The 23,667-nt window shown below is 38.5% G+C and overlaps 1 protein-coding gene across 6 annotated transcripts in view; it reads left to right on the top strand.

Moving 5' to 3' along the window:
- CYRIB (CYFIP related Rac1 interactor B) overlaps positions 1-23,667 on the top strand; it is a 165,367-nt gene that overhangs the window by 83,439 nt on the left and 58,261 nt on the right. Inside the window, exon 3 of one of the 6 annotated variants that reach the window (XM_071208031.1) lies at positions 9,881-9,915. The exons of the other annotated variants lie outside the window; for them this stretch is intronic. The gene's annotated coding sequence lies outside the window, so the exon portion shown is untranslated. The remainder of the gene's footprint in view (positions 1-9,880; positions 9,916-23,667) is intronic. 6 annotated transcript variants of the gene reach the window in all.

Here is a 23,667-nt window from a genome sequence, read left to right as displayed (position 1 = left end):
TGTCTCGGAGTTGGTCTATTCAGATTTTTTTGGATGGAAGTATGTTCTTCTTGGACATGAATATCTCTGTCCTTATATAAGGTTGGGAAATTTTCTACCATTATTTCTTCAAATATTCCTTTTGCCCCTTTTCTCCTTCTGGAACATCCATGACATGATTGTTTGCACGTCTTTTGCTGTCATTTAGTTCCCTGAGACCTTGTTCAGTTTTTTCCATTCTTCATCTGTTCTTTGGTATGTTCACTTTCAGAGGCCATTTCTTCAGGCTCACCAATCCTTTCTTCTGCCTCTTCAAATCTGCTTTTAGAAGATTCCCATGCTTTTTAAATTTCATTTTTTGTGCCTTTCATTGCCATAAAATCTGGTATTTTCCTATGTATGTATGCTTTCAATTTCTTTGTGCTCATTCAGTGTCGTCTTTTTTTTTTTTTTTTTTGAAGATTTGTTTATCCCCCTCTCCCCTCCCCTCCTACTGCCCTGCTGTTTTTGCTGTCTGTGTTGTCTTCTCATTTTCTCTCCTCTAGGATTCACCGGTATTCAATCCTGGAGACCTCTGATAGGGAGAGAGGTTCCCTGTCAGTTGTGCCATCTCAGTTCCTGGTTTCTGCTGCGCTTTACCTTGACTCTCCCCTTGTCTCTCTCTTGATGTGTCATCATCTTGCTGTGTGACTCAGTTGTGCATGGCACTGGCTCATCACGCAGGCACTCGTGTAGGCACACTTTCTCTTCTTTTTTCACCAGGAGGCCCCAGGGATTGAACCCAGGTCCTCCCATATGGTAGGCGGAAGCTCTATCACTTGAGCCCATCCACTTCCCCCAGTGTCATCTTAATATCCTTAATCTCTTTAGCTATCTGATTGAATTTATTAAGGAGATTTGTTTGAACATCTATGATTACTTGTCTCAACTCCTCTATGTCATTTGGAGGCTTATCTTGTTCCTTTAACTGGGCCATATCTTCCTGTTTCTTGGTGTGGATTGTAATTTTTTGTTGGTGTCTTGGCACCTGGCTTACTAGAGTATTCTGGGTTCAGTTTTTCTCTTCAGTTTAGGGCTTCCTGCTATTTCTCCCAAGCTGGTTGTGCAGTACGAGCCAAGGACGTAGTTGGTGCTATAACCTGTGGAGGCTCAAGCTGCCCTCCTTACCCCAGGGACCGATGAAGCTTCTCCCAACTTTCCCCTTGAAGGGACTGAGTCACAGCTTTTGAATTATCAAAGTTGTGGAGGCCTAGACTGTAGCTGCCCAGGGAGACTGATGAAGCTTCACATCCCTTTCTCCCCTGCTTCAGGTGGGGATGGAGCTGCAGCCTGGGCAGCAATCTATGCAGTGCGGGTCCAAGATGACCACGGTTGCCCCAGTAGACTTCCAGTTATTCAGTCTCTGCCAGCCAAATGTACCTACAGTTACCTAGATAGGCTGGTGCAGGGCCTCCCTGCTAGAAGTGGGGCTGATGCCTAGGCTGGGGCTGCAGGCTGATCTGGGTGTAAGAAGCCAGTTCCTATTGTCACTGATTTTCGATCAGCCTGGCTTCCCTTCATTCTGGGGGTGGAGTCAAAAATGGCGGCTACCAGCCTCTTTCTGACCTGGACAAGTTCAAACTTTAGCTGTTCTTAGGGTTATACTCTAGCCAGATGAATCCACCAGTCACTAGCTGAAACCAGTGGCCAACCGTCTCTTCTGCCCCTGTTTTTGTGGAATGGAGCTTCAAAATCCAGCCGCAGAATAGCTCCTGGGGCAGCTTGTGCTGCCAAAGTAGGATGATCACCGGCGACCGTGGCTTGGCCAGTAATTTCCTGGAGAGGGTGGCGCAGGTCCCCGCAGCTTCTTCCCTGCCGGAGGTGGGGCTGGGATCTAGGCTAGAGCTGCAGTCTGGGCTGGATGGAAAGAAGCTGATCACCACCAGCACTGTGATTTTCAGTCTGCCCCACTTCCCCTTGTGCCGGGCGTGGGGACTACCGGCCTCTTTCTGGCTTGGACAGGTTCAACTTTAGCTGTTCTCGAGATTATACTTTAGCCTGCTGAATTCGCTCATCAGTAGCTGAAGTTGGTGCCCAACTGTCTCTTCCTCCCCCTTTTTTGGAAAGTGGAGCTTTCAGTTCCAGCCGCAGAACAGCTCCCGAGGTGGCTTGTGCCTCCAGTGGAGGATGGGCACTGGCTTCCAGGGCGTGGAGACCTCTACTTATGAGTCTTGTCTGCAGATGGTCAGTCTCCTGCTTCCGTTCCTTCAAGGATGTTGCAGGATGCTCTTCTGGTCTCCTGGACGCCCCAAACAGGTGCTTCAGCTAGCTCCAGATAGCTCGGAGTGTTCACTAACTGCCCTGTAGCAGGAACTGACTCTAGGAACTCCTTACTCTGCCGCCATCTCACTGGTTCCCCCCTACACTGTCTTTTTAAAAAAATTTTTTTAAGGTCTACTTTACTTACATACTGTTAAATTCAATTTAAGTGCACAGATCAATGTTATTTAGAAAAATAATCTTGCATCCATTATGATAATCCAGTTTTAGAACATTTCCATCAACCTAGTAAGGTCCACTACAGTTAATTGTCATTCCTACCCCCGGCGCTAGGCCATCGCTACTCTCCTGTCTGTATACATTTTCCCTTTCCATTCATTTCTTATAAATAGAGTCATACAACATGTGGTCCTTTGTGTTTCATTTATTTTCACTTCGCATAATGATTTTGAGGTATCAGTAATTCGTCCCTTTTTATTGCTGAGTAGTATTCCATTGTATGGGTAATACATTTTGTTTATCTATTCACCATTTGATGACATTTGAGTTGTTTCTACTTTTGGCTGTTAGGAATAGGCAGCTATAAACGTTTGCATACAAATCTTTCTATGGACATATTTTCTTTTCTTTTAAGTAGATACCAAGCACTAGACTTCCTGGGCCATATAGTACAAATATATTTAATTTATTAGTAGACTGCCAAACTGTTTTCTGAAGTGTGTGTGCCATTTTACATTTCCACCAGCAGTGTATGAGATTTTTCCAAATTCTTGCAACACTTTTCATTGTCTATTTGATAATAGCCATCTTAGTTGGTGTGAAGTTGTATACCATTTTGGTTTCAATTTGTATCTCCCTAAGTTGAGTACCTTTTCAAACCATTCCCATGTCTTGGGTGAAATGTCTTTTCAGCTCTTTTGTCCATTGTTACTCGGTTGTTTGTCATCTTACTTTGTAAGAGTTCTTCACATATTCTGGGTACAAGTCTTTTATCAGATAATATGGTTTGCAAATATTTTGCCCCAGTCTGTGGTTTTTCATTTTCTTGTGTCTTTTTAAAAGTTAATTTATTTATTTTCCCCACATTTAAAAAAATTGTATTTTTGGAAGATACATTGATCACAAAAAATACAAGAGGTTCCCATATACCCCACACCCACCCCACTCCTCCCACATCAACAACCTCTTTCATTGTTGTGGCACATTCGTTGCATTTGGTGAATGCATTTTGGAGCCCTGCTGCACTGCATAGATAATAGTTTACATTTTAGTTTACACTGTCCCCCGGTATATTCAGTGGGTTATATCAGGATATATAATGTCCAGCATATGTCCCTGCAGTTTCATTTAGGACAGCTCCAAGTCCCGAAAATGCCTCCACTTCACATCTCTTCTTCCCTCTCCCTGCCCTCAGCAACTACTGTGGCCACTTTCTCCACATTAGTGCTACAATTTCTTCCATTAACTAGTCACAATAGTTCTGTAGTAGAATACCAGTAAGTCCACTCTATCCATATTTTATTCCTCCATCCTGTGGACCTTGGGATGGTGATGTCCGCTCCACCTCTGTATCAAGAAGGGGCTTAGATATCCCACACGGTTGATGGATGCGATTCTCTTGCTTGCAGTTGTAGGCACTCTTGGTTCCCTGGTATGGTGATGGATCATCTTCACCTCCTTGTTAGCTGACCTGGGTAAGAATATGGTGTCTTTTTAAAAAAAATAGTGATAACATAAAATTTGCCTTTTTAGCCATTTTTAAGTGTACAGCTCAGAGGCATTAATTACAATAACAGTGTTGTGCTACCATCACCGTTCATTACCAAAACTTACTGTCAAAAACAAAAACTGTACCCATTAAGCAACAATTACCCATCTCCCCTCTCCCAACCCCTGGTACTCACCAGTCTCCTCTCTGCCTCTATGAATTTACTTGTTCTAGAGATAGTTCATATAGGTGGAGTAATAGAATACTTCACTTAGCATGATTTTTTAAGGTTATTCCACGTTGTGGCATGTATCAGAACTTCATTTTTATGGCTGAATAATATTCCTCAGTATGTATATAACACATTTTATTTCCCTTTTCATCTGTTGGTGAACACTTGGGTTAATTTTACCTTTTGGCTTTTGTGAATAATGCTGCTTTGAACATTGATATGTAAGTATCTGAGAGTCCTGGCTTTTAATTCTTTTGGGTATATACCTAGAAGTGGGGTTGCAGATTAAAGGTAATTCTAAATTTAACTTTTTGAGGAACTGCCAAACTTTCCATAGTAGCTATACCATTTTATACTCCCACAAACAATAAACCAGTGTTCCTATTTCTTAACATTCTTTCCAACATTTATTTTCCTTTTTTTAGACAGTAGCCATCCTAGTCGTTCTGAAGTGGTATTGATTTACATTCCTCTAATGACTAATGATGTTGAGCATTTCTTCATGTGTTTAGTGGCCTTTTGTATATCTTCTTTCGAGAAATGCCTATTCATTTCCTTTGCTCGTTTTTAATGAGTTGTTTTCTCTTTGAATTATCAAGTTGCAAATATTTCTGTATGTATTCTATGCTTAGCCAGCTATATGATTTGCAACTAATTTCTCTCATTCTTTGGCATTTCTTTTCTCTTTTCTTGGTAATTGCCTTTTAAAAAAATTTTCTTTCCCCCCAACCCTCCAGTTGTCTGTTCTGTGTCCATTCGCTGTGTGTTCTTCTGTGTCCGCTTCCATTGTTTTCAGCTGCACCGGGAATCTGTGTTTTTTTTTTTTTTTTTTCTGTGTCTCTTTTTGTTGCATCATCTTGCTGCATCAGCTCTCTGTGTGTGCGGCACCACTCCTGGGCAGGCTGAACTTTATTTTGCTCTGGGTGTCTCTCCTTATGGGGCGCACTCCTTGCGCGTGGGGCTCCCCTACACGGGAGATACCCCTATGTGGCATGGCTCTCCTCGTGTGCGTCAGAACTGCACACGGGCCAGCTCCACATGGGTAACGGAGGCCCTGGGTTTGAACCATGGACCTCCCATGTGGTAGGCAGACGCCATATCTGTTCGGCCAAGTCTGCTTCCCGGTAATGGCCTTTTATGCACAAGAGTTTTTGTTTTGATGGAGTTCAGTTTATCTTTTTTTTTCTTCTATTGTTGACTAAGAATCCATTGTCAAATACAAGATTGTGAATATTTTCCTCTGTTATATTTGAGTTTTGTAGTATTAACTCTTATATAGGTCATTGATCCATTTGAGTTACTTTTCATATATGGTGTGAGGTGGGAGTTCAGATTCATTCTTTTGCATGTGGCTTTGCATATGAATAGGACCATTTTTTTGAGGAGAGCAGTCTTTTCTCATGAAGTGGACTTGAAGCCCCTGTTGAATATGAAGTGGCCATAGATGTGTGGTTAATGAGATAGTGAGGCAAAAATGTTTTGATTTTTGGTGGAGTCTTTTTTATCTTTTTTTTTTTTTAATTCATTAAGGATTGTGCTTTCGGTGTTATATCTAAGAAATCTTTTCCTAACTCAACATTGTAAAGATTACTTCTATGTTTTCTTCTAAAAGTTTAATAATTTTATGTTTTTAGCACTTACATTTACGTATGATCTGTTTTGAGGTAATTTTTGTGGATGGTGTGAGTGAGGTTAAATTTCTGAGTTCATCCTTTTGCATGTGGCTGTCCAGTTTCTCAGCACCATTTGATGAAAATATTCTTTCTTCATCGAATTCATTAGCACCTTTGTTGAAGATCAGTTGACTATAAATATAAATGTTACTTCTGGTGTCTTCTGTCCTTATGCAAGTACCACACTATTTTGTTTACTGTAGCTTTTCATCCTCTAGTTTAATGATGAAAAGAGCTTTCTTCTTTTTTGGTAAAATACATGTTCATATTTATAGAAAATTAACAAAAACATAGAAAAGTGCAGAAAAGAAAGCAAAAAAGTTACCATCAAGGTCATCACTGTTTTGGTGAACATCTTTCCAGACATCTCCACGCACACCCTTCCACAATCATGCACAAAGACACGTCAGTATTTTCTCACACACTTTGTTTTCATGTACTCTTTGAGTGAACCCATTTTTGTCAGTTTTAAGAGAGAAGTGATTGTTTTTCTTTTTTCAAGACTTTTGTGGTTCCTTGCATTTTTTACAGTCACCATCTTTTGAGACTAAAGCCTCTTTGGGCTAAGAATTATGAATGCATTTTTCTTGGTAGCATATTTAAATGTTTACTTCTCACTTAATCTGCTGAAAGATGATTTTAAAACAAATTTTTATATGTGTGCTCTGTGAATGGACTTTAACAAAACTAATCCCCAAATCCTGTTTTAAACATTTAAAGTATTCATAAATTTGTTCTTAAATGTAGAATAGCTTTTTGGCATTTTGTGGTGGTGAGAGTAGAGTAAGTAAAGAGGTGTGTGTGGGGACAGGGCATTTTATATGCATGTGAGAGCTGATCTCTGCTTGCAGCTTATTAATTTTACCATGGTAATAAAGGAATAATTGTTGCTGTTATGCTTTTTGTGAATTCAACCTTTTGACCCTTGATGATGAAGCATTATCCTGAGATACTTTCATTAGCCATCATGAAACTGTGACTGAACTCTGAAATTCTTTTCATCGGCCAGGGTAGGCCAATTCCATTATCAGGAACCCCCCTGACATTTACATTTTTCTTGTATTATGATTTTATGTGATGAATACATGGTTTAAAATCACATTTAGATGTTTAATAACTGCAGGAAACCTTAAAGGTTGTGCTTAGTTTTTAAAAGACTGAGGTTTAATCTTCTGGTAATGGGAGCCATGAAAGGATTTAGGGTTGGGAAATGACATAACAAGGCACATTTCAGTAAAACCACCCTCATATTAGTTTACTGGAAATTTGATGCTTGAAAAGGCATGCCTTAGGTATCTGTTAAGCTGACTTTCCTGGAAAACTGGATTGCTTAATTATGTGATATAAATAGGTGTTTTTTACTGGGTTTAAAAATGAAAACATGAATGAAATAAGGAATTTTCAGTTGACAGATGTACTGTTTACACAAAGGAAAGCAGTACATTAAAGTGTTAACAATGGCTAACTGTTCAGTGGTGGGTTTATGCATTTTTACTTTTTACTGTTTTTTTTTTTTAAACGGAAAATAAATGTCAAATATATTACATAATAAGATTTTTTTTTTTTTTAAGATTTATTTCTCTCCCCTTCCCCCCTGTTGTCTCCTCTCTGTGTCCATTTGCTGTATGTGTGCTTCTGCGTCCCCTTGCATTGTCAGGCAGCACTGGCTGGGAAACTGCGTCTCTTTTTTGTTGTATCATCTTGCTGTGTCAGCTCTCCATGTGTGGCTCCACTCCTGCGTGGGCTGCGCTTTTTTTTTCACACAGGGCGGCTCTGCTTGTGTGGTGCTCTCCTTGCGTGTGGGGCTCCTCTACTGGGGGTGCCCCTCTGTGGCACAGCACTCCTTGTGTGGCAGCACTGCGCGTGGGCCAGCTTACCACGTGTGTCAGGAGGGCCGGGTTATTGAACCCTGGACTTTCCATATGGTAGGCGAATGATTTTATCAGTTGAGCCACATCCGGTTCCCTGTAATAAGATGTTAAAGTGGAACTGCTTTGTTTTAAGTTTCGCCCTAAACCAGTAGATACACATTGCAAAGTGAGTTTCAAGAACACCTTTCAGGTCTTGTATAAGTAAGAGCCAGAAAATGAGTCTTGTGACTTTGAGTACTTCATCTGGTGGAATAAAAAGAGTCAGGACATTGGGGAAGAGTTCTCGTGTGCTGAAGCTCTCCTAGCCTTCCTTCTCCCATACCTTGTGGTAGGGATGGGGAGAGCTGCCTCCTCAAGTAAAGATAAAGGGGGTTTCTGGTGACCACTGGGAGCTAAATATGTGACTCCTACAGTTTGGGGGACACGGTGGATTGATGTCTGTCTAACTTGTGCCTGGAAAATATAAAGGATGGAAGAGGGGTCATATGTTTTGGCAGCACAAACGAGGCAAAACGAGGTGGGTGGGTACCAGTCCTCCCAGGATTTCTTGGGGTAAGACGTACATATGATATAGATCAGATCAAGGTCAGATGAAGGCCGCTAGTGAGGGAAAGCCCCAGGAAGTAGGATGATGTGGAATAGAGAGTTAAATGGCTAGGTTCCCAGAGAAGATGCATTCTCCTGCTTTAAGGGCACTGCATTTAGAGATCCTCAGGGTTGGGGTGGGTGAGAGCTTTCAAGGAACTCCTAAAAGCATTCCATGACAGAAACCAGCTATAAACATTTTTTGAGCCAAGAGAGTGCCTGTGCCATCTAATGACACTTAACTGCCCCAACCAGTTAGGAAGTTAGAAAGCAGAGAGGGTAATAAAAGCACAGCCCTGTAGTACTGGGTAGGGCTAGTCCACAGCAGGCAGATCTGGGAAAGGAGAGACTCTGTAACCTTGATTTAGAAGTTTCAGTGATTATACGAAACTGAATCTATCAATTTCTAAACTAAGATAGTTTTTATGACCTGAAAGTGGAAAAGGCATGGGCTTACCTAAATAAAAGTTCATGGGCAGGGAAACGGATGTGCTCAACTGATAGAGCATCTGCCTACCACATGGGAGGTCCAGGGTTCAAACCCAGGGCCTCCTGACCTGTGTGGTGAGCTGGCCCATGTGCAGTGCTGCCGTGCGCAAGGACTGCTATGCCATGTAGGGGAGCCCCACGCGTAAAGAGTGCGCCCTGCATTGAGCCACCCCACACGAAAACAGCACAGCCTGCCCAGGAGTGGGTGCCACACACATGGAGAGCTGATGCAGCAAGATGACGCAAAAAAAAAGAGACACAGATTTCCGGTGTGACTGATAAGAATACAGGCGGACACAGAAGAACACATAGCAAATGGACACAGAGAGCAGACAACTGGGGGTGGGGATGGGGAGGAGAAATAGATAAAATAAATCTTTAAAAATAAAAAAGTTCAGAGACATCAGCTATCTTTACTGAATAGCTTTAAAGGGGCAGTGGTAGACAAAAGTTTCTTTATGGTTACATCCTACAGGTCCTGCTTGTCCCATGCAATGGTTAGTTATTTTTCTAAGAAAAATATCAAAGAAAATGAATTTTTATAAGAAGAATGTGCTCTTTAAAGCATTTAGTTGTGAATAAAATTTAATGACTTTGGGGACCAGGCAGAACTATCCTTGTGTCAAATCAACCCCTTTTTTTTCACTGACATAAGGTAAGTGAGCCAGTTTTTCAGGTTATTTACGTAAGTACTTTTTATGGGAAAAAAAAAGGGTAATAGTACCTGTTTTGCAGCATTTTATGACAAAATTCTAGTCTATTGCAAATTGCATGGTACATAACAGGTATTCACAAATATTAGTATCCTCTTTTCTCCTTAAAAGAAAATAGTTCCTGTGAAATTTAAAAAATATTTTTACTCCTCTTATATGTATGTTTTACTTCCTCAAAATACATTCCGTGAAAATACGAATGTAGGTAAGGGATTTAGTTTGAATACAGGACACCGTCAAGGTCAGTGTTTGTGTGTATGTGTATATAATAGTATTTTTCAAACAGCTAAAAATTCCACCTTTGATTTGAATTGTGAATGATCTTTAGAAGGAATGAAAACTGCTTTTACTTATGTGTCTTTGTGTTTTAGTGAGGAAGCATATGAGTTGGGGGCCCAAAGAAAAGGTAGGTCCCTCTGGAGAATCTGTTCTTGGTTGGAACAATTTGGAATACATAGAACAAAATAAAGCATCGTATAAGAGAGAATACTTTGTGAAAAAAAAATCAGTGTCATTCTAGATATTCTTAATTTCTCAACATGCTTCATTGTTCTGTCTTTCTGGAAAGTTTTTTAGTTCTTTATTTGACTGTTTAAAAATAATCTTGGTGTTTTGTTATCTTTCTGGGTGTTCTCTCTACTTTGTAATATTTTATTTGGTTTTCAAGTTTGATACTTTGAAAACTAACATTTTTCTGTTTCATGATCTAGGTACCTCTTTATGTGTCTCAAAAACTTTAATTCTTGATATCTTTTTTGTTTATACTCTACTCTCAGAGTTACATTTGTAACATAGTTAAGTTTTATGTATTTGTAGGAAAAGCTTTATATTGGGAAGATTATAGGTAGCTTTCCTGTATGAGATCAGAGTATGCAATATAGTTCAATCAAGGGTTCTTAGTTGCAAGTAGCAAAAACTGGGCAACTTGTACAGAAAAGGAATTTACTGGGATGATGGTATGTAAAAGCTTACATAATTGGAGTGAAGACTAGGGAACCAGATTCAAAAAATGAGCAGGCACCAATGCAGGCCAAGTACAGGAAAATACAGCCCAGATTAAGTTGCAGTAACAATCTGATTAGGACACTGCAGCCGTTTATCTCTTATTGCTGCCACTGTGAATAATTTCCAAGTAATCCTAGTCTTAGTACCATTCTTTCAAGATACAAAGTCTTGGGAGTGTAGTTGTGGCATTTCTGGCCTGACCTCTTCCTTGAATCCCAAATTTGTACTTCCATGGTTTCCTCAGCATCTCTAGTTAGATGGCTCAGAGGCATCACAGACATAATAACATGCCCCATTCTGAACTCCTGTTATTTTTTTCATCCTTATACCTGCTCCTTCCTGTCCAGACAGGTTTTCTTAGAGTTTGCTCAGTAATCTGGATTTGTCTGTTTTATGTTTCTCAATAAATAGATTCAGGTTAAACATATTTGACAAGAATATTACAGAAAATAATGTTGGCTATGTCCTTTGGTAATCATATCAGGAGGCATAAGTTTGCTCCATTTTTGGTGATAGTCAGATCCCTCAGTTAAGGTGGTATCTGTCAGATCTATCCCTTGTAAAAAATACATTTCCTCTTTTAATAAGTAAAGAATCAGTAGAGCAGTACTTTCAGAACATGTAAATATCTGGTTTTCCCAAACTTTACACCCAATTATAGCATAGGAGAGGGCAGGCAGGCACTCTAGCTGTTAGTGTATGTGATTAATAAGTATCAGTCATCATCAGGAAGTTATCAGACCAAAAACTTCAGTGTAAGTTTCAGTTTTTAAAACAGTGGAGAAGGATATATAAATGATCCATTATTATAAATCTTAGATCTTGAACAGAAGCTGATTTAGTTAACATTAACAGTCTTTCTCTGATTTGGAATACAGAGGTAACAGTTGATGGCTATCTAGAGTTTATTTTTAAAAAACAATGTCATATGACTTAGTCTGAGAAAAAGGTATATTAGGAAGGAGACCCATAGTACTTGCTAAAATAAATAGTGATGATCTGTTAACATTAGTGATCATCTCCTTGTCTCTCAGCCTAGATCATCAACACTTTTCTCTCTTCATAGTTGCAGTACTTCTTTCTATTCTAATGTTCTAAAGAAACATTATCCTTTAAAATGTTTTCCTTCTTAATTTAGGGAAGAAGGGCCTTCTTGCTAAGTAACTGAACATTTGTCTAGCTATAAGAAATCTCTCTTTCTTGATAGAATGAATGCCTAGAGACTTTGAAGTAGTAAGCTAAAAGCTGAAATCCAGAATTTATAGTGCTCCTACATTTGGCAGAAATCAAATGAGAAGGGAAAGGGGAAAATTAAAACATGTACAGATTTTTGTAAGGCATTAATGAATGATCAGAGAAACTTAAACCTTAAAACAGCATGGATATTATGGATTACTGATACCAGGATTTAGTTTAAAGTCAAATCTTGTTTGCTTTATCTTTTCTAGTCTTTCAAATAGGAAACAATTACCAATGATAGAGTATGTATGGCATGGCAGTCAAGGTATAGCATGACTTATTCAGTTTGTTTATCCATTTATCTGTTACAAACCTTTTAAACTAATGTTTAAAGTCTGGGAAATAAAGATAGCACAATACTAATTTCATGCCTACACAGTTTGGAGAAGTTTTAATTTGCTTTTTATTCTTGTGTATGCTAATATTTTAAGAATGAAAGCACCCAGATACACTGTTTTAAGCATGTTGCACAAAACATATACACACATTGACAGTGATTTCAGGAAATGACAATCCCTTCTTACTGTATAAAACAATATATTGTAAGGCAGTGTACATATATTTGCAAAAATCTAGAAATGTTGAACGTTTTCCACTTAGTGATCTGCAAAACCTCTAAAAACTTGGAAAAGTTCCATTAAAGAATTTCCAGCTCCATATAATGATTTTAAAAAAACAAAAACAAAACAAAAAGAATTACCAGCTCTTTTGAGAAATTAAGTAAATCTATATGATGTAATGCTGTTGTAGTTGCCTGTTGATATTTTATTTGTTGAACCCATTAGACTTTATGTGACTACTGGTGGATACTATATTCATAGGAAAAGAGCCTGTAAGACATGATTGTTTAAAAGAGGAGAGGATAGGAAAGTGGACATGGCTCAAGTGTTTGGACTACTGTCTACCATATAGAAGGTCCAGGGTGCAATGCTCAGGGCCTCCTGGTGAAAGCAGGCGGCCTGTGTGGTGAACTGGCCCACGCGGAGTGCTGGCCTGTGTGGAGTGCTGGTCTGCGTGGAGTACTGCCCTGTGCAGGAGTGCTGCCCACGCAGAGAGCTGGCACAGCAAGATGATGCTACTAAAAGAAACACAGAGGAGAGACAATAAGAGACGCAGCAGATCAGGGAGCTGAGGTGGTGTGAGAGAATGATCTCCTTTCTCCCACTCTGGAAGGTCCCAAGATAGGTTCCTGGAGCCGCTTAATGAAAATACAGACAGACACAGAAGAACACACAGCAAATGGGCACAGAAAGCAGACAGCGGTGTGTGTGTGTGAAATAAATAAATAAAAAAGGATAAGCACGGGGAAGAAAAGAACACACACATTTTTGTTCCTTCATTTAGCATTTTGGACTGTGTTTTAAAGATAAAACTTTAACACATAAATATATATTCTTTGATCATTAAAGTAATCTTTAGAATAAATAGTAGTACAAACACTGTTTTGAGATTGTTTCCCACTTTATCATTTGGTCTGTAAGTTCAGCTTGAATAGTGAAAATTGACCATCACCTAACCTCTAAAACAAGTAGAAACAAAAAGGAGGGCCAACAGATTGAGCTTTAAATTTGTACAGCAAATGAGGTAATAATTGTTGACGAAATTAGCATGTTTTTGGATTTAGTGGGATTGAAAAATCTTATTCATTTTGTTGAATTCTACATGTCACTACTTCAAAGCCTTTCTGTTACAGACATGAGTCCATTTTGTGTCCCTTTGTTAACAGTCTAAAAGGGGGAAAGAATATTCTGCTTTTCCAGTTTAATGGATATGCCAGTAGAAATTTTGAAAAATATATATTTTACTTAAAGTGTATGAAAGATGTCTTTAAAATTTGATATTGGTAGGTTAGGTTGTTACTTGCTAGGCATCATCAAATTATTCCCTCATCTGTTTTCCCCTAGCACTTTATTCCCAACACTATTGTAGCTTTTTATTTAATTATACTGTATTTTAGTAATTGGTTTACATGTCATCTCCTGACAGACTAGGAGCTTCATGAGGGCAGGCCCCTGTCCTCTTACCATTTTTCCTCATATCTTGCATATAATATATGACCTACTAAAGGTCCTTCACTGATCTTTGTTGAGTTGTGATTAGGCAGAAGTTCTTATTTTTTTTTTAGATTAAGACACAATTTATTTCGAATGTGCTTTTTAAAATGAGAGATGTTCTGGGTACACAGGAAAATACAAAGTTCCAGTATATTCCTCTCACACATGGGGTTTTCCTTTTTAACACTTTGCATTAATATGGTACCTTTGTTAACAATTGTTGAAACAATATTATAATTGTACTACTAACTGTAGTTCATAGTTTACATTAGGGTTCACTTTATGTTGTACAAATCTCTGGTTTAAAAAATTTTTTTTCTGGTAAAATACACACAACCTAAAATTTCCTTTTTTAACCATATTCAAATATACAATTCACTGGTGTTAATTGCATTCACAATGTTGTGCTACCATCATTACCATCCATTACCAAAACTTTTCCATCAACCCAAGGAGAAACTCTGTACCAAGTAAGCATTAACTCTCCATTCCCTACTGTAGCAGTTTGATATTATTAATGAATTCCAAAAAAATATTGGATTCTGTTTGTAAACTGATCTTTTCCTCTGGGCATATTAGATTATATTAGATCCAGAGGTTTACTTTACTAAGTAATCAGATAAACCTCTTGTGCTTCGTGTGTGTGTATGTCTGTATTTAACAGTAGCTGTTCTAGTGGGTCTGAATGGTATCTCATGGTTTTGATTTGCTTTTCCCAAATTACTAATTATATTGAGCTGCTTTTCATGTGCTCATTGGCTGTTTGGATATCTTCTTGGAGAAATGTCTATTCAGATCTTTTGTTGATATTTTAAATTGAGTTATTTGTCGTCTTTGTTGTTGAGTTGTATATCTTTTATATTTTGGATATTAAACTCCTATCAGATGTGTGGTTTCTAAGTATTTTCTCTCATTCTGTAGGTTGTCTTTTTACTTTGACGATGAAGTCCTTTCCTGCATGCAACTGTTTAATTTTGATGAAGTCCATTTACGAATTTTTTTCTTTTCTTGCTTGTGCTTTTGATATGCATTCTAAGAAACCATTGTCTAACACATGATCTTGAAGATGCTTCCCTATGATTTCTTCTATGAGTATTAATAGTTTTGGTTCTTACATTCAGGTTTGTAATCCATTTTGAATATCCAGTTTTCCCAGTACCATTTGTTGAGAGGCTCTTCTTTCCCCATTGAACTGATTTGGCACCTTTGCAAAAAATCAATTGACTATAAATGTGAGGGTTATTTTGGAATCCTCAATTTAATTTCATTTATATATAAGTCTGTCCTTGTGCCAGTACCATGCCCCTTTCTTTTTTCTTTTCTCTCTCCTTCCCTGCCCGCCGCCCCTGCCCCAGTTGTCTATTGTCTGTGTCCATTTGCTGTGTGTTCTTCTGCTGTGTGTTCTTCTGTATCCGCTTGTATTCTTGTCAGCGGAACCCGGAATCTGTGTCTCACTTTTTGTTGAGTCATCTTGCTGTGTCAGCGCTCCATGTGTGCAGCGCCACTCCTGGGCATGCTGCACTTTTTTTGCGCTGGGCGGATCACCTTATGGGGTGCACTCCTTGAGCGTGGGGCTCCCCTGCATGGGCGATACCTCTGCATGGCACGGCACTCCCTGTGCACATCAGCACTGCGCATGGGCCAGCTGCACACGGGTCAAGGAGGCCCGGGGTTTGAACCACAGACCTCCCATGTGGTAGGTGGACGCCCTAACCACTGGGCCAAGTCTGCTTCCCCCCTGCTCTTTTTAATTGGGAAGTGTGAATCCTCCGACTTTGTTGTTCGTTTCAAGATAGTTTTGACTATTTGGGTCCCTAAACCCTTCCTTATAAATTTGATAATGGTTTTTCCATTTCTGCAGAGAAAGCATTGGAATTTACTTGGGATTGTGTTGAATCTGTAAATCACTTTGGCTAGAATTAACATCTTAATAATATTTAGTCTTCCATAAACATGGAATGTCCTTCCATTTGTTTAGGTTTCCTTTGATATTTTTTAGCAGTGTTTCGTAGTTTTCCATGGATAAGTCCTTGTTATAAGTCCTTGTTACATCCTTAGTTAGATTATTTGGATTTTATAATTGCTATTTGAAATGGAATTTTTTCCTTAATTTCCTCTTCAGATTGTTCATTACTAGTGTACAGAAACACTGCTGATTTTTGGGTGTTGATCTTGTGCCTTGCATTTTGCTGAATTTGTGTACTGGCTCTAGTAGTGTTTTGGGGTTTTTTTGGGTGTGGTTTTTTCATGATTTTCTATTATATAGATCATGTCATTTGCAAATAGGTAATGTTTTACTTCTTCCTTTCCAATTCTTGCCTACTTGCTGTAGCTAGAACTCATGACACTGTTGATAATAGTGATGCCAGTGGCTTCTTTGTCTTGTTCCTGATCTTAGGTGGAAAGCTTTGAGCCTTTCACTGTTGAGTATGATGTTAGCTGTGAACTTTTCATATATGCCTTTATCATGTTGAGGAAATTCCCTTCTCTTCCTAGTTTACAGAGTGTTTTTATCAAGAATGAGTGCTAGATTATGTCAAATGCCTTTTCTGCATCAATTAAAACAATCATGTGATTTGTTTACTTCTATTAATGTGAAAGGTTCTGCTGAAAGTGGAATTAGCTTTAAACTGAACTTTCATGGATAAGGGCATTTTGAAGGAAGGAAGGAATGCCTTTCTAGGGAAAGGAAACATTTCAGAATTGGAATGGGTTTTAGTATACTAATTTAAACATTGGAAATTAAAGTGTTTTTTTTTCCCCAAACGATTTATTTATTTATGTATGTATGTATGTATGTCTCTCCCCTTCACCCCGCCCGCCCCAGTTTTCTGTTCTCTGTGTCTGTTTGCTGCGTGTCCTACTTTGTCAGCTTCTGTTGTCAGCAGCACAGGAATCTGTGTTTCTTTTTGTTGCATCATCTTGTTGTGTCAGCTCTCCATGTGTGTGGCACCATTCCTGGGCAGGCTGCACTTCCTTTCGCGCTGGGCGGCTCTCCTTACGCGGCGCACTCCTTGCGCATGGGGTTCCCCTACGCGGGGACACCCCAGCGTGGCACAGCACTCCTTGCGTGCATCAGCACTGCGCATCGGCCAGCTCCACACGGGTCAAGGAGGCCTGGGGTTTGAACCGGGGACCTCCCATGTGATAGACGGATGCCCTAACCACTGGGCCAAGTCCGCTTCCTGCTTTTGTTTTTAATTAAAAAATTTTTTTTTAACTTTGAGAGTAGTTTATACAGTACTTCCCTTTTCCTGTCATATGTATTTAAATAAAGAGTGAGCATCATTTCTATGCCTTGACCAATTGTCATACTTCTAAGGTTGGATTAGCTTCTAACATTTTATCTTTTGCTCTTTCAATGTCTTGAAATATATTTGAGATTTCCTTTAATATACAGTAATTTGCGGGCATCACTTCCTGTGGCACATCTTCATCCTTTTCATCATAGTGCTTTCCTCGTTTATGTTGTTATATTTGCCTTCACTAAGTTTCTCTGGCTACATATCTATTAGGTTGGTGAAAAGGATTTGTGGTTTTGGACCATGAATTTGAAATCATCATAACTAGGCTCAAACATACCTTTATTAATCAAAATAGGAACCATTACAATCAATACATTTTTTCCAATGAGAAATAAGTTTGTGTATTCCTGTAGCATAAAAATCCGTGCTTCAGGATTTGATGAACTCCTGGAAAGCGTTTTCTGCATCCTGCTGGTTGTGGAAGTGTTCTCCTTGTAAAAAGTTGTCAAGATGCTTGAAGAAATGATAGTCGGTTGGCCAGATATCTAGTGAATATGGCCGATGAGGAAAAACTTTGTAGCCCAATTCGTTCAATTTTTGAAGCATTGGTTGTGTGACGTGAGGTCAGGTGTTTTTGTGGAGAAGAATTAGGCCCTTTCTCTTGACCAATACCAGTTGTAGGCGTTGCAGTTTTTGGTGCATGTCATGGATTTGCTGAGCATACTTCTCAGTTGGAATGGTTTCTCCAGGATGCAGAAAGCTGTATTTTTGGTACAAGTTTGGCTTTGGGAAATGCTTTGGAGCTGCTTCTCAGTCTAGCCACTGAGCTTGTTGTTGCCAGTTGTATAAAATCCAATTTTTGTCGCATGTCACAATCTAATTGAGAAATGGTTTGTTGTTGTTGCGTAGAATAAGAGAAGACGACACTTCATAATGACCATTTTTAAAACTTCCATTCAACTCATGAGGCACCCGCTTATCGAGGTGTTTTCACCTTTCCAGTTTGCTTCAAATGCTGAACAAACATAGAATGGTCAATGTTGAGTTCTTTGGCAACTTCTCATGTAGTTGTAAGAGGATCAGCTTTGATGGTTGTTCTCAGTTGGCCATGGTCAACTTCCCATGGCTGGCCACTATGCTCCTCATCTTCAAGGCTCTTGTATCCTTTCCCAGACTTCTTGAACCACCACTGCACTGTACTTTGGTTAGCAGTTTCTGGCCAAATGCATTGTTGATGTTTGTGAGTTGTCTCTACTGCTTTATGATCCATTTTTAGCTCAAATAAGAAAATTGCTGGAATTTGATTTTTGTCTAACATCATTTCCATAATCTAAAATAAATATAAAATAAACAGCAAGTAATAAGTCATTAGCAAAAAACATAAAGTGAGAAATGCACATTAAAATGATGTATAACATAACCACATTTATTTAAGAATGTGTGCCCGTACCAGATGGCAAATTTCAACAATGCAAAACTGCAATTGTTTTCGTACCAACCTTCTAGTCTCTAACAGCAACAGTGTCTATATTCTTATAGTCAGCTATTCTTTAACTCCATTAACATTCACTTCCCGCATTATAACTTTTTGTTTCTTTGCTACACTTTGTTGGCCAATTTCCTCTTTAGGTTATCCATTTTTGCAAACTGTTTTATGGGCTAGTCACTGGGAGACAAGGAGACCATACAGCTATACTCTTTGCATTCTGTACATGAGCCAAATAACAGATGCCCAGTGGCCAATCACTGATAAACTTTGAGAGAAGTGGTATGACTGTCACTGATAATGATGTAAAAGATTGGATTTTCAGTATATTTTATTTCTCATTCCATTTTAAAGAGACAAAAAACTGACATTTTAGAAAATATGTATTAATGGGTATGGTTTATATAATAATGATATGTATATAGATTATGTATTGTGAGTCAGGGACTGCTTCCAAGTTCTAAAAAAATATATTCATTTATTTAATCCTCAATACCCCAGTATGGTAGTTTATTCATCAGGTTTCTCTAGGGAAATAGAACCTACAAACCTACGGAGATATATGTAAATAGTATGCTATTTTATAAAATTGTCTCATGCCACCATGGGTATGCATAAGTCCAAATTCCACAGGGCAGGCTACAAGCCAGAGACTCCAGTGAAGGTTCTTGATGAGTTCCCCAGGAGACACTGCTTGGCTGTCTGAAGTAGATTGGGAATTCTCTCTCTGACTGCTGAAGTCACTTTTTCTTTTAAGGCCTTCAACTTACTGGAGGAGACATCACTCATTACTGATGGCAATCTCCTTAGTTGATTGTAGATGTAATCAGCCATATATGTAACCAACTCAATAATGATTAAAGTCTGTGAAATGTCTTTGTATTTCAGTTATCCAGTGCTTGCTTGACCAAACATCTGGATACCATTACCTAGCCAAATTGACATATTAACTGAGCCATCCCAAGTAGATATTACTATTATTCCCACTGTATAGATGAGCCAACAAAGGCATAGAGAGATTAATTTGTTCAAGGCAGAGCCAGACAGCGTGTCTCCAGAGCCCATGATTTATTTATAGTCATGCTACTGAAAATGTGCTTCACGGACCAGCATTAATTTATAAGCTGTTTGTTGCCAGTCTGCAAAGAATTGTGACTTTTAAGTCTTTTAAAAATTTCATATTTTCTAGTATTCTGATTTTCTTTTTCTAGTAGTCTTTACAAAAGCATTTGACCATAACAGATGGGAAATTTAAAACAAAACAAAACAAGGTATCACCATGGATACCTTAAAGAAGTTCAGTAGGCTATGCAGGACGTACTCTTCAGTACTCTAGCTATGACCTGTATTCTCAAAGAATAAGCCTTGGTCTTACATAAAAAGATTAGCTAATGAATGCACACATGCACATATTTATTGTTTCCATCAAGAATTTGATTCATTGACAAACTTCAAGTTCTGATTATGATGGATAATAGGACTTTTACTGTAACATCTAGGGAAAAGGCAGTGCTTATCTCAAAACTTCTGCTTTATTTAGGCACCATTTTGAAAGTGCAGCAGATCCCCGAAAGGCAGATGCTTCATCAGTTCATCCTGTTGATCATCATATAAAACTGTTTTTTAAAAAATGCTTGGCAAATCAATAAAACCCAAGCCTTTGCTTTCATTTGGATACACTTTCTCTGTTCTCAATCCTCATTTCCACTCCCTGCCTTGACCTGGAGTGTGGTCTTACCTTTCCTGATAGTCTTTGAATGCTTGCTTCTTTTGCATTATGAAATTTTAGTATCTAATATTTGATACCTAAAAATACATGAAACACATGTAAGTTATGAAGCATAAAATGAATGTTCAGGAACTCAGCACTAATTTAAGAACCTAGGGCATTACCAATATTTTATTTTTTATTAAGTTTAATGTATTTTAATAACAAATTTACAGGAACAGCAGAGAAGACAGACAACATAAAAACATGTACTTGCATGTTGGACAACTCAGAAAAGTATAGCGAATAGATGGAATCTTATTTATGGTAAAAATGCTACAAACACCATTTAATTGCCATCAATAAGAAATGTACTTGTTTTTAAAAATTCCAAATGCTGGCATTGTCCAGAAAAATCTAATAGGTTTATTTATAATTGTTACAAAGTTGAACTGTTAAAACTTATCCACTGAAGCATTTGACTTGCGTTAATGCTTTATGTCCCTGCATTTATATTAAAAATTCACACACAGGGAAGCGGACTTGGCCCAGTGGTTAGGGTGTCCGTCTACCACATGGGAGGTCCCCGGTTCAAACCCTGGGCCTCCTTGACCCGTGTGGAGCTGGCCGATGCGCAGTGCTGATGCATGCAAGGATTGCCCTGCCACGCTGGGGTGTCCCCCGTGTAGGGGAGCCCCATGCGCAAGGAGTGCGCCCCGTAAGGAGAGCTGCCCAGTGTGAAAGAAAGTGCAGCCTGCCCAGGAGTGGTGCCACACACAGAGAGCTGACACAACAAGATGATGCAACAAAAAGAAACACAGATTCCTGTGCTGCTGACAACAGCAGAAGCAGACAAAGAAGAACACGCAGCAGATAGACACAGAGAACAGACAACGGGGCGGGGGGAAGGGGAGAGAAATAAATAAATCTTTAAAAAAAAAAATTCACACACAAATGAAAATGGAAAAACTGCCAATACCTGATTTCTGTCCCCTATTTTTCCATTCACAATCATATACTTAGGTAACTTTTGACTTAATGGGAAAAAATATCTAATATCTAATGTTTTGAGGAAGAAGAGAGAAAAAAACACTTTTTTTTGAGAATGAAATGTTTCCCATCATATTGGATTCTTAAGCACATTCTCCACGTATGCAGCATGCTAGCTGGGTGTCTTTTGGCAAAATTGTTACATGTTTGACATGGATAGCACACAGTTTTGGTGTCTTCAAAAAGGACAACCAGATAGACCTCACCTGCCTCCTGCAAAGCACAAATAGCTGTGCCCTGGAAGCACATATCTGTTTTAAAGTCCTGAGCAATTTCTTCCACCAGACCCTGAAGAGAAGTTTGCAAATCAGAAGTTCAGTGGACTTAGGATAACTTCTAATGTCACAGAGTGCCACAGTATCAGATGTGTAATGATGAAGTTTCTTCACTCCTCCAGTAGAGGGTGCACTCTTGTGAGTGGCTTTTGTAGCCAGTTGCTTCCTGGGTGTTCACCGCTGGTCAGTTTTCAGGCAGTCTGCTTTGTATGAGCCATGGTAAAGAGACCTCCTTCCTTACCTCTTCCCTTGGACTGAGTGTTGAGCAAGAGGTGCTGCTGGTGCAGACAAGCAGCGGTAAACACCGCCAATATCTTTGATACTACTCTGCTCCATCCCTGTACAATCCCCCTGTTTTCCCTCAGAGGACAATGCTGTCCTGGATTTTGTGTTTATCAGTTTTATAGCTTTAAAAGATTATGTGTGTATATATATATCCCTAAAAATATATTTCTTAGCTTTGCTGGTGGTTGATTCTCTCCTGAGACTTTTCATCAATTTGTCTTTGTTTCTAGGATTCATCCTTCTCTTGCAGGTAGCTATAGCTCATTGTCACTGCACAATAAATTGAGTGAATAAGCTACTTATCCTTTTTCTTATCATTGAACATTTGGGTTGTTTCCAGTGTTATTTTTTCTGCCATTCATGTACAAGACTTTCTCTGGGTATACCTGAGAGTGGAATTGGTTTTTTTTTGTTTATTTTATTTTATTTTTTTCACTTACTTTATTTATTTATTTTTAATTTATTTTTTATTTTTTTAAATTCATTTTGGAATTGTTAAAGAGTATGCAGTGTTGAACTTTGAAAGATAATGGGGAGTATTTTCCAGAGTGATTTTAACAGTTTATAATCCCACATGTTACAATTTAAAAGTACAATCTATTGGATGTAAAATGATATTTCATATGGTTTTAGCTGATTACTAACATAGTTGAGCATATTTTCCATGTTTATTTGCATTTATATTTCTTTTTGTGTGAAATGCCTTTTTATGACTGGTCCATTTTTCCATCAAGTTCTTACTGAGTTTAGCAGTTCTTTGTATATTGTATTCTAATCTTTTTTCTTGGTGGTTTTTATATTTAGTTTCTTTAAAGTTTCTCGAACATAAGGTCTTGGTATTAATTTTTTTTTTTTTTTTTTGGGGGGGTACGAGGCCCAGGGCTTGAACCCCAGACCTCGTATGTAGGAAGCCAGTGCTCAACCACTGAGCTACAATGGCTTCCCTGAGTTAGTTCTCTCACCTCTTTGCTTGTTGTTTGTCCCTTTTTTGTTTTTAGGAGGCACTGGAGACAGAACTCAGGACTTCTCATGTGGGAAGCAGGTGCTCTACCTCTTGAGCCATATCTGCTCCCTGATATTAATGTAATATATCAGTTTTTGTTTGTGGTTAATGCTTTTTTGGATCTTATTTAAATTAAGCACTTCTTCCCTACCTTAGTAGCATGAAGAAACATTCCTATATTTCCTTCCAAAAGTTCAGGTTTTGCTTTTCAAATTTAAGCCTTTAAATCTCTTTGGAATGGATTTTTTTTATGTACAGTGTAGGAAAGGGATTTTATTTTTCTATATGGATAGTCCCCATTTATTAGGCAGTCTCCTCCTTTCCCCAGTGATCTGCAGTGAGGTTTCTTGAAATTTACCAACTTCTCATATGTGTGTATTGGTTTATGACCTGCGTGTTCTATTTGCTAGTTTGTCGTTGCATCAGTAACATTCTTCTCATTACTCTGGTTGTGTCTTCATATCTGCTTGGGTAAGTTGTCCACTTGATACTTCAGGAACATTTTGACAATGCTTGAGTTTTTTTTTTTCCCCATGTAAATTTTAGAATTGGCTTATTACATTTCACAAAAGACTATTCGGATTTGGTTGGCAATTCATTTAATATATATGTGAATTTGGGGAGAATTGAACATCTTTATTGAGTCTTCCTGTTTACAAATATGGTATCTTTACATTTAGTTATGGTTTTCTTTTAAAATTTTAAGACTTTTTCGATACAGATACTGCACAACTTTTATTACCGTTATGTATAGTTATTGTATATTGCTTTTTGCTATTGTATATTATCTGTGTGGAAACGTTATCCC

Source organism: Dasypus novemcinctus, chromosome 14, assembly GCF_030445035.2.
Source record: "Dasypus novemcinctus isolate mDasNov1 chromosome 14, mDasNov1.1.hap2, whole genome shotgun sequence".
Lineage (NCBI taxonomy): Eukaryota > Metazoa > Chordata > Mammalia > Cingulata > Dasypodidae > Dasypus > Dasypus novemcinctus.
Note: the sequence above shows the minus strand (reverse complement) of the source record. Positions and strands in the feature narration are given on the sequence as shown.